Source organism: Lepisma saccharinum, chromosome 3 (assembly GCF_977018435.1).
Source record: "Lepisma saccharinum chromosome 3, izLepSacc3.1, whole genome shotgun sequence".
Classification (NCBI taxonomy): Eukaryota; Metazoa; Arthropoda; class Insecta; order Zygentoma; family Lepismatidae; genus Lepisma; species Lepisma saccharinum.
Window position 1 is genome coordinate 27,459,376 of NC_139231.1, and position 12,351 is coordinate 27,471,726.

Below are 12,351 nucleotides of genomic sequence, written 5' to 3' on the forward strand. Positions count from 1 at the left end.
TGTTGATTGTTCAACGCCAAAAAAGAAAAAAGGTTGCATTGTTATTAAAATTGTTAAAATTGGACAGTTGCCTATTTTTTGACATAATTAACGCTAGTTACCTTCCCAATTCTCCATGCGGTTAAGATGCATGTACGCAAGAATACATCAAGTAATCGTAGGTAGTGATATTTGTAGAATAGCGAAAGTAGTATAGTGGTATTGGAGTGTCATAAGTTATTTTTGTTACGGTGCGTAACGCATTTTTGGAAACTGAATAGTTGTACTATTTATGTTATTACATTACTCGATCTTACGAATACCCCTTTGGTCAAATTTGTATTTTGTCGACCATTTGCTGACCCCCCCTCTATAATTGTTTACAATCCCGAAGACAAGGATACTGAAGTTCATAGTAACTTGAGGTGTTGCGAACAACGCAACATTAACCTCCACCCGTTTGATTTTGTGACGTTTACCGAGGTGCTTATAAATTAGATCCCGGCCTTAGGGTAAATATTATAACGATGAGGCCCAGCCGCAATTAAACTAAAGAAAAGCATCCGGCGAACTTTCACGTTACAGCACAACAGAAAAATAATTGAACGAAATTCATTTGTTCGAGATACAGTACCTCGATACCCGTTTACGTTATATCGTCAATATTTAGATCTCGGCATGGATGAGGTATGGCCTTCTTAGTTATCTTTAAATATGTCAATTTTTATTTTCCAGCCTGTAAATTCCAACTGTCCTCCGCTTTTCTCATAGAAACTTTATCTGCCTTTCAACTAACTTCCTTATCTAAATACAAAATTTATCCTCAATGAATGAAAATGTTTCAATCTCATCACATGCAATCAAACTTACAGATATACAACCCGATATACGTGAAATGCTTTTACTTATTCCGATCTGACACTATTCTGTCTTATAAATGTATGTTCCTCTTAGGAAAATACCACATTCAAACGGTTTTGTATATTTCTATATCTGGAAATCAATACTTGTATTCTAGCCATATACGAGGGTGGTTCAGCATGCTCCGCCCCTGACATAGAAGGAACCCTCGTAGGAAAACCAAATCACTGTCACTTTTCAACATAGTCCCCTGCAACATTAACACACTTTTCCAATCGGTCTTCCAGTGCTTCAATCCCAGCAGAAAAAAAATATTTTTGTTGGTCCTGCAACCAAGCATTCACAACATCCATAACCTCGGAATCACTGGCAAAATGTTTTCAACAAAGGTGTTTCTTCATGTTCGGGAACAGGTGGAAGTCACAGGGGGCCAGATCTGGAGAATAAGGGGCATGAGGGACAATTTCGAACCCTGCTGCATGAATTACAGCCACCGCAGCTTGGGAGGTGTGGCCGGGAGCATTGTCACAATGGAACAACACACCACGGGCCAACATTCCGTCGCGTTTCTCCTTGATGGCAGTACGTAATTCTTCAATTAGGGTTGCAAAATAAACACCTGTGATTGTCTTTCCCTGTTGGAGATAATCTATCAAAAGGATTCCTTCTGCATCCCAGAACACAGATCACTTTGCCCTTTGATGGTTGAACCTTGAATTTCTTTGGGGGTGGAGAATGGGGGGGGGGGTGTTTCCATTGCATGCTTTGGCGTTTACTTTCGGGATCGAAGTGGTGAACCCACGTTTCATCCATTGTAACAAATCTCTTCAGAAACTTTGGCTTGTCAGCCTTTATTGTCCGCAACAGGTTCTGACTTGTCACACGACGTGTCCTCTTTTGGTTGACCGTCAGCATTCTCGGGACGCAATGTGCAGAGATTTTTTTATTAACAAATGATGATGAATAATTGAATGCACACTGCCAGTTGAGATGCCACATGTGTCTGCTATATGTCGGACAGTCACTCGCCGGTCTGCCAAAATCATGTCATGCACTTCTGTAATCATTTCTAGTGTGGTCACCGTTGCAGACGGGCCACCACCATGCTCATCTTCACAGGTCTGCCGACCACATTTAAATTCACGGCACCATCTCTTCACTAGATCATATCAAAGGCTAGAGTCTCCAAGAGCTCCCACCATATCTGCATGGATGTGTTTCGATGTTAGATTTTTCTTGAGGAAATATTTTATCACTGCTCGGACCTCAGATTTTTCCATTGTTTCACATGTGGCGACACTTCTTACTGATCATCAGCGTGTAACAAAAAGAGAAATTGTTGTAAATTCTTGAAATTTTTTTGTGGATATTAGTCTAAAGAATGAACAATTTTACATGTAAAATTACAGGTCTCTACTATCACTGGAAATGGGTCAGGGGCGGAGCATGCTAAACCACCCTCGTATGTGATTCCATTCAGTACCAGCTAGGCAACATGAGATATCTAAGAGAAATCTATATATCAAATCTTAATCAGGTGCAATATTCTGAGCCTTATAACTTTCTTAAATCCACTACTCTACAGAATTTTCTATTTCCTGTATTCGATCCACATTTCAAAAGTGGGAAAACCAAAAACTTGAAATCTTTCAATATTTTCTGGAGGTATCACATTTTCTCTAATGACACGTCCTGTATAAAATTAATGTTATCTACATTTCGACAACGTAATATGATGACCGCACGTTCTTAAGCAAATTTATCCTAATGAGAATGCGGGGAAATATCATGACATTCTTTATTCGGAAGGGAGGGCACTGCTTAATCACATATTTCACAGAATAGAAAAAGCGACAAGGATATCTCAGAGATGCAAGATAGGATCATATAGAATTTTCGACTCTTCCTGCCACGTTGACTGGCATTTGGGAAGGCTGCGGTAATTCAATAGTACATCCAAGAATATTAAAACTAAGTTATGATTGTCCCACAAGAATTTCATGTAAAGTGTCCAAATAGATGTTTCCTCTTGCAATAAAACCGTTTCTCAAGAGGTTCGAAAAGCACAATGATTATACAAAAACACATTCGAACTGTCAAGATATAGATTTAGAGATTATTCCCGCAAAGTACACATACCCTCGGACGAAGAAAAAAATTCATTTTCATTGTAATTTTTCAAATTGCAAACATACCTACTCTTTTCGACAAAATGTACATTCGTGTTATTTCACATCACAGACACATGCCTATTAATTTGCGTTCATACAAATATTTGAAAAAAGAATCTCAAGTCCGAGAAATTATGTGAACGTAAGTTAATCCAATATATATATAGCCCCAATCCCACCACTGACTCACTGACTCACTGACATAAATGTTCTCCATGAAGGAAGCCCCGGAGCCGAAAAACGCCCGATTACGACCCCCCATGAAATCGTCCCAAATGGCCGAGAAAATTAAAAAATCTCTCAATCGGCCCTTCCTTAAGGGTGAAAATGCCCTTTTCTCACGTCCTTAGCAACCGTTGCCACGGGCATTTCTTTTGCACACATTGTTTCCTTCAATTCTTAATTGTCCAGCTACATTATATTTCTCACAGATAAGTAACACACAGATGAATCAACTCCTGGTTTTGAAAAGGTGCCTGAAACAAGGGTGACATCTACATAATAAGGAGTTTCAGCCCAGATACAATTACGTATATATTGTTATACTCAATGCGTAAATATCTGCATCGTGCTTGTTTCAACTAAATGTTTAGGGGGTATAATGACATGCAATTCCTTAGAGCTTGCCGTGCTTGTTGTTCACCATGGAAACGGACGTTGCTAGGGAACTTAAAGAAAGTTTATTTTCACCCCGAATGCTACTGTAAGGGAATTATGCTAGAGTTTTCGATTGATTGATTGATTTGGTGTTTTAAGTCCACTTTGTGCACAGTATTAGAGTTTTCGAATTTTAAAATGTGAGCATCAGAATTCATTGCAGAGGATAGATAGAAATTTGCGAAGAATGAAGGAAAACATTTCTTTATTTCAATTATGTTGAAAAATGTAAAACTGACTACAGAAGTAAAATGTTACTTTTCCAATTTAGTGTCGCTATTGAATTCGTTTACACAAAACATCTAACTAACTATCCTGAAACTGTTATTACTTACCCAGCTTATTATTAACAAAGAAACCAATAATATTTTGATTATTTGTACATATTACAGCGCATACACACATAAATTTACGTTCAAAACTTTCCAAATAAGCGAACCACGTCGGCGAGCGCACGAGACGTGGCCACAGGCCACGTCGAAAGTGCGCGAGTCCAATATATATATAGCCCCAATCCCACCACTCACTCACTGACTCACTGACATAAATGTTCTCCATGAAGGAAGCCCCGGAGGCGAAAAACGCCCAATTACGACCCCCCATGAAATCGTCCCAAAAGGCCGAGAAAATTCAAAAATCGCTCAATCGCCCCTTCCTTAAGGGTGAAAATGCCCTTTTTCACGTCCTTAGCAACCGTTGCCACGGGCATTTCTTTTGCACACATTGTTTCCTTCAATTCTTAATTGTCGAGATACATTATATTTCTCACAGATCTACAACACACAGATGAATGAACTCATGGTTTTGAGAAGGTGCCTGAAACAAGGGCGACATCTACATAATAAGGAGTTTCAGCCCAGATACAATGACGTATATATTGTTATACTCAATGCGTAAATACCTACATCGTGCTTGTTTTAACTAAATGTTTAGGGTGTATAATGACATGCAATTCTTTAGAGCTTGCCGTGCTTGTTGTTGTCCATGGAAACGGACGTTGCTAGGGAACTTAAAGAAATTTTATTTTCACCTCGAAAACTACTGTAAGAGAATTATGCTAGACTTTTCGAATTGCAAAATACGAGCATCAGAATTTATTACAGAGGCAAGGTAGGGATTTGAGGCGAATAACGGAAAACAGTTATTATCCAATTACGTTCAAAAATGTGAAAATAACAAATTCGTAAATATTGCATTTTCAATTTAGTCGCTATTCAATTCGTTAATGCAAAACATCCAACTACTTATCTTGAAACGGCTATTACTTACTCAGTTCATTATTTAGAAAATATACAATAATATTTTGAAAATTTGTACCTTATTAGAGCCCATACACACATAAAGTTACTTTCTAAACTTTTCAAATTAGCGAACTTGTACACATGTTCCCCATCATCCAATACAACATGCAGACATTTTCAAAGTCATTAAGATCATGGAGGAACCCCATCTATAACGTGATTGCGCTCACAACGTGGCCGAAGGTCACGCATGCGAGCGTACAAGACGTGGCCAAAGGCCACGTCGAAAGTACGCGAGTCCAATATATATAAAGCCCCTATCCCACCACTCACTCACTGACATAAATGTTCTCCATGAAGGAAGCCCCGGAGACGAAAAATGCCCGATTACGACCCCCCATGAAATCGTCCCAAAAGGCCGAGAAAATTAAAAAATCGCTCAATCGGCTCTTCCTTAAGGGTGAAAATGCCCTTTTTTCACGTCCTTAGCAACCGTTGCCACGGGCATTTCTTTTGCAGCACACATTGTTTCCTTCAATTCTTAATTGTCGAGATACATTATATTTCTCACAGATCAATAGCACACAGATGAATAAACCCCTGGCTTTGAAAAGGTGCCTCAAACAAGGGTGACATCTACATAATAAGGAGTTTCAGCCCAGATACAATTACGTTATACTCAATGCGTAAATATCTACATCGTGCTTGTCTTAACTAAATGTTTAGGGAGTATAATGACATGCAATTCCTTAGAGCTTGCCGTGCCTGTTGTTGTCCATGGAAACGGACGTTGCTAGGGAACTTAAAGAAAGTTTATTTTCACCCCCGAAAACTATACTGTAAGTGAATTATGCTAGACTTTTCGAATTTCAAAAAATGAGCGTCAGAATTTATTACAGAGGTGAGGTAGTAAGTTGAGGGAATGACGAAAACAATTATTATCCAATTACGTTTACAAATGTGAAAACGACAAAATATGTAAATACTGCTTTTCCAATATAGTGTCGCTATTCAATTCGTTTATATGAAATATCTAACTATTTTGAAACGGACAATATTTACCCAGTTTATTATTATGAAAAATAGACAATAATGTGTTGAATATTTGTACAATATTAGAGTACACACATAAAGTTATTTTCTAAACTTTTCGAATTAGCAAACTATACACTTGTTCCCCTTCATTCATTACAACATGCAGATATTTTCAAATTCATTAAGATCATTGAGGAACCCCATCTATAACGTGATTGGGTCCACAATGTAGCCGAAGGTCAGGCATGCGAGCGTACAAGACGTGGCCGAAGGCCACGTCGAAAGTACGCGAGTAAATTTATATATCTCTAAGGAAAAGTCCCCAACAAGAATGGCCGGTTAAGCCCAGATCTAAATAATATATAGAGACGGAGTTTTGTTCAACAAAGCGTGTTCTTCTCTAAACGAGAGGTTTAAAAGGAATGAAAAAATGGAAAAATTGTCTCTATTCTACTCTTATGCACAACAGATAAAATAATTGCACGAAATTTATTAGTTCGACATACAGTACCGCGATACCCGTTCACGTTATATCTTCATTATTTACATCTGGGCATGGATGAGGTATGGCCTTTTTAATTATCTTTAAATATGTCAATTTGTATTTTCCAGCCTGTAAATTCCAACTGTCCTCCGCATTTCTCATAGAAACTTTATCTGTCTTTCAACTAACTTCCTTATCTAAATACAAAATTTACCCTCAGAGAATGAAAATGTTTCAATCTCATCACATGCAATCAAACTTACAGATATACAACCCGATATACGTGAAATGTTTTACGTATTCCTATGTGACACTCTTCTGTCTTATAAATGTATGTTCCTCTCAAGAAAATACCACTTTCAAACAGTTTTGTATATTTCTATACCTGGAGAACATAACTTGCATTCCATCCATATATCCGGTTCCATTCAGTGCCAGCTATACAACATGATATATCTTAGACAAATCATTATATCACATCATATTCAGATGCAATATTTTGAGCTTTATATCGTTCTTAAATTCTCTAATCTACAGAATTTGCTATTTCCTGTATTCGATCCACATTTTATAAATGGGAAAACCAAAGACTTGAAAACAACCAATATTTTCAGGAGGTATCAAATTTACTCTAATGCCATGTCCTGTATAAAATTAATGTTATCTACATTTCGACAACGAAATATGATGATCGCACGTTCTTTAGAAAATTTATCCAAATGATAATGCGGGGAAATATCATGTAATTCCTGATTCCTTAGGGAGGACACTGCTTAATCACATATTTCACAGAGTAGAAAAGGGGACAAGGATATCTCAGAGATGCAAGATAGGATCATATAGAAATTTCGACTCCTCCTGCCACGCTGGCTGGCATTTGGGAATACTGCGGTAATTCTATAGTAGATACAAGAATATTAAAACCAAGTTATGATTGTCCCACAGGAATTTCGTGTAAAGTGTCCAAATAGATGTTTGCTCTTGCAATAAAACCGTTTCTCAAGAGGTTCGAAAAGCACAATGATTATACAAAACCACATTCGAACTGTCAAGACATAGATTTAGAGATTATTCCAGCAAAGTACACATACCCTCTGACGAAGAAAAAAATTCATTTTCATTGTAAGTTTTCAAATTTCAAATATACCTACTCTTTTCGACAAAATGTACATTCGTGTTATTTCACATCACAGACACATGCGTATTAATTTGCGTTCATACAAATATTTGAAAAAAAGAATCTCAAGTCCGAGATATTATGTGAACGTAAGTTAATAAATTTATATATCTCTAAGGAAAGGTCCCCAACCAGAATGGCCGGTTAAGCCCAGATCTAAATAATACGAGGCGCATGCAGAAAGTAAGTTTCCCTATTTTTTCCCGTGAAAGTAAACGTAATGAGCCGTGTAAATTGCGCATGCGCAGCAGAGCTAAGACGTATCAATCATATGCCAGGCGGACAGATCCCGACTGGCGCCAGTAGCGAGGCAGCAGTGGTCCGAAATGGAAGCTCGTATTCCTTCTACCGCCGCATGCGAGGTTCGGTCGGTGATAAAGTTGCTGAATGCACAATGCATTGCGCCAATTGACATTCATCGTCAGCTCTGTGAGGTCTATGGGCCGAACATTATGAGTAAGCAGATGGTGCGTCGCTGGTGTCGGCAGTTTTCGAAAGGTCGTCAAGGTGTCCATGATGAAGAGCGCAGTGGGCGTCCGTTCCTTATCACTGATGATCTGGTTAAGCTGGTGCGGCAGCGCATCGTAGAGAACCGTCGCTTCACGATTAAGTAGTTGAGTAGCCTTTTTCCGCAGATATCGCGATCCGTGTTGCATGAGATTGTCACGCAGCGCCTGCTGTTCAAAAAATTGTGTGCCAAGTGGGTGCCGAAAAACCTGACAAAAGAACACAAAATGAAACGTTCAGGAGCAGCACTGACATTCCTGCAACGGTACCATGATGACGGCGATGATTTCCTCGACAGGATCGTCACGGGCGATGAGACGTGGATTTCGCACTTCACCCCGGAAACCAAGCAGCAGTCAATGCATTGGCGGCATAGTGGATATCCGGTCAAGAAGAAATTCAAACAGACGCTGTCGGTAGAGAAATTAATGTGCACCGTGTTTTGGGACAGGAAGGGCATTTTGCTCATTGACTTCCTCCTCATAGGTGAAACGGTGAACGCTGACCATTACTGTGAAACACTAAGGAAATTGCGACGTGCCATTCAAAACAAGAGGCGTGGCATGCTTACTGCAGGTGTTGTACTCCTCCATGACAATGCTCGTCCACATACGGCTCGGCGCACATCAGCTGTTTTGACGGAATTTGGCTGGGAGTTGTTTGATTATCCACCTTACAGTCCTGATCTGGCTCCCAGCGATTTTCACGTTTTCTTGAAATTCATGTCCTCCGGTGAGCGTTTAGGTAACGACGAAGAGCTAAAGACGTCTGTCACACGCTGGTTCCATTCATAGGCGGCAGAGTTCTACGACAGTGAGATCCAAACGTTGATACCACGATACGACAAATGTCTGAATTCTGGTGGTTGCTAACTTGAAAAATAGCTGAACCTTTCCTGTACCTGTTGCCAATAAACGGTTTCCTGAAACTGAGTTGTTGTTTTTTTTTAAAAAAAAATAGGGAAACATACTTTCTGGATGCGCCTCGTATATAGATACGGAGTTTTGTTCAAGAAAGAGTGTTCTTCTCTAAACGAGAGGTTTAAAAGGAATGAAAAAATGGAAAAATTGTCTCTATTCTACTCTTATGCACAACAGATAAAATAATTGCACGAAATTTATTAGTTCGAGATACAGTACCGCGATACCCGTTCACGTTAAATCTTCATTATTTACATCTGGTCATGGATGAGGTATGGCCTTTTTAATTATCTTTAACTATGTCAATTTGTATTTTCCAGCCTGCAAATTCCAACTGTCCTCCGCATTTCTCATAGAAACTTTATCTCCCTTTCATCTAACTTCCTTATCTAAAAACAAAATTTACCCTCAGAGAATGAAAATGTTTCAATCTCATCACATGCAATCAAGCGTACAGATATACAATCCGATATACGTGAAATGTTTTACGTATTCCTATGTGACACTCTTCTGTCTTTTCAATGTGTGTTCCTCTCAAGAAAATACCACTTTCAAACGGTTTTGTATATTTCTATATCCGGAGAACATAACTTGCATTCCATCCATATATCCGGTTCCATTCAGTACCAGCTATACAACATGATATATCTTAGACAAATCTATATATCAAATCATATTCAGGTGCAATATTTTGAGCTTTATAACGTTCTTAAATTCTCCACTCTACAGAATTTGCTATTTCCTGTATTCGATCAACATTTTATAAATGGGAAAACCAAAGACTTGAAAACGTCCAATATTTTCAGGAGGTATAAAATTTTCTCTAATGCCATGTCCTGTATAAAATTAATGTTATCTACATTTCGACAACGAAATATGAAGATCGCACGTTCTAAGCAAATTTATCCAAATGAGAATGCGGGGAAATATCATGTAATTCCTGAATCCGAAGGGAGGACACTGCTTAATCACATATTTCACAGAGTAGAAAAGGGGACAAGGATATCTCAGAGATGCAAGATAGGATCATATAGAAATTTCGACTGTTCCTGCCACGCTGGCTGGCATTTGGAAATACTGCGGTAATTCTATAGTAGATACAAGAATAATAAAACTAAGTTATGATTGTCCCACAGGAATTTCATGTAAAGTGTACAAATGTTTATTTTTTCTTACGACGAAAACCGTTTCTCAAAGTGTTCGATAAGCACAATGATTATACCATACCGCATTCGAACTGTTGAAATATGGCTTTGCAGGTTAAACCCACAATGTACACCTAGCCTCTGAAGACGAAAACATTCATTTTGCATTTTAATTTTTTAAATTGCAAATATACCAATTCTTTTCGACAAAATATACATTCGTGTTATTTTACATCACAGACACATGCCTATTAATTTGCGCACAAATTTATAATTAAAAGAAAGAATTTCAAGTCCGAGATATTATGTGAACGTAAGTTAATAAATATATATATATAGCTAAGGAAAAGTACAGAACCAGAATTGCGGATTAAACCCATATCTAAATCATATTGAAAATCTGAGTTTTGTTCAACAAACATGTTCTTCTCTAAACAAGAAATTTAAAAGGAGTCAAGAACTGGAGAAATTTTCTCTGCTCTTGTCTTATGCACAACAGAAAAATAATTGCACGAAATTAATTTGTTCGAGATACAGTACCTCGATACCCGTTTACGTTATATCGTCAATATTTAGATCTCGGCATGGATGAGGTATGGCCTTCTTAGTTATCTTTAAATATGTCAATTTGTATTTTCCAGCCTGTAAATTCCAACTGTCCTCCGCTTTTCTCATAGAAACTTTATCTGACTTTCAACTAACTTCCTTATCTAAATACAAAATTTAACCTCAAAGAATGAAAATGTTTCAATCTCATCACATGGAATCAACTTACAGTTATACAACCCGATATACGTGAAATGGTTTTACTTATTCCGATCTGACACTATTCTGTCTTATAAATGTATGTTCCTCTTAGGAAAATACCACATTCAAACGGTTTTGTATATTTCTATATCTGGAAACCAATACTTGTATTCTAGCCATATATGTGATTCCATTCAGTACCAGCTAGGTAGGCAACATGAGATATCTAAAAGAAATCTATATATCAAATCATATTCAGGTGCAATATTCTGAGCTTTATAACGTTCTTAAATTCTCTACTCTACAGAATTTGCTATTTCCTGTATTCGATCCAAATTTTATAAATGGGAAAACCAAAGACTTGAAAACAACCAATATTTTCAAGAGGTATCAAATTTTCTCTAATGAAATGCCCTATATAAAGTTAATGTTATCTACATTTAGACAACGAAATATGATAATCGCACGTTCTAAGCAAATTTATACAAATGAGTATGCGGGGAAATATCATGTAATTCCTGATTCCGAAGGGAGGACACTGCTTAATCACATATTTCACAGAGTAGAAAAGGGGACAAGGATATCTCAGAGACGCAAGATAAAATCATATAGAAATTTCGACTGTTCCTGCCACGCTGGTTGGCATTTGGGAATGCTGCGGTAATTCTATAGTAGATGCAAGAATATTAAAACTAATTTATGATTGTCCCACAGGAATTTCATGTAAAGTGTACAAATGTTTATTTTTTCTTACAACGAAAACCGTTTCTCAAAGTGTGCGATAAGCATTATGATTATACCGTACCGTAATCGAACTGTTGAAATATGGGCTTGCAGGATAAACCCACAAAGTACACATAGCCTCTGACGACAAAAACATTCACATTGCATTGTAATTTTTCAAATTGCAAATATATCAACTCTTTTTGACAAAATATACATTCGTGTTATTTTACATCACAGACACATGCCTATTAATTTGCGCATAAATGTATAATTAAAAGAAAGAATTTCAAGTCCGAGATATTATGTGAACGTAAGTTAATAAATTTATATATATATATATCTAAGGAAAAGTACAGAACCAGAATTGCAGGTTAAACCCAGATCTAAATCATATTGAAAAACTGAGTTTTGTTCAACAAACATGTTCTTCTCCAAACGAGAAATTTAAAAGGAGTCAAGAAATGTTGAAATTTTCTCTACTCTTGTCTTATGCACAACAGAAAAATAATTGCACGAAATTCATTTGTTCGAGATACAGTACCTCGATACCCGTTTACGTTATATCGTCAATATTTAGATCTCGGCATGGATGAGGTATGGCCTTCTTAGTTATCTTTAAATATGTCAATTTGTAATTTCCAGCCTGTAAATTCCAACTGTCCTCCGCTTTTCTCATAGAAACTTTATCTGCCTTTCAACTA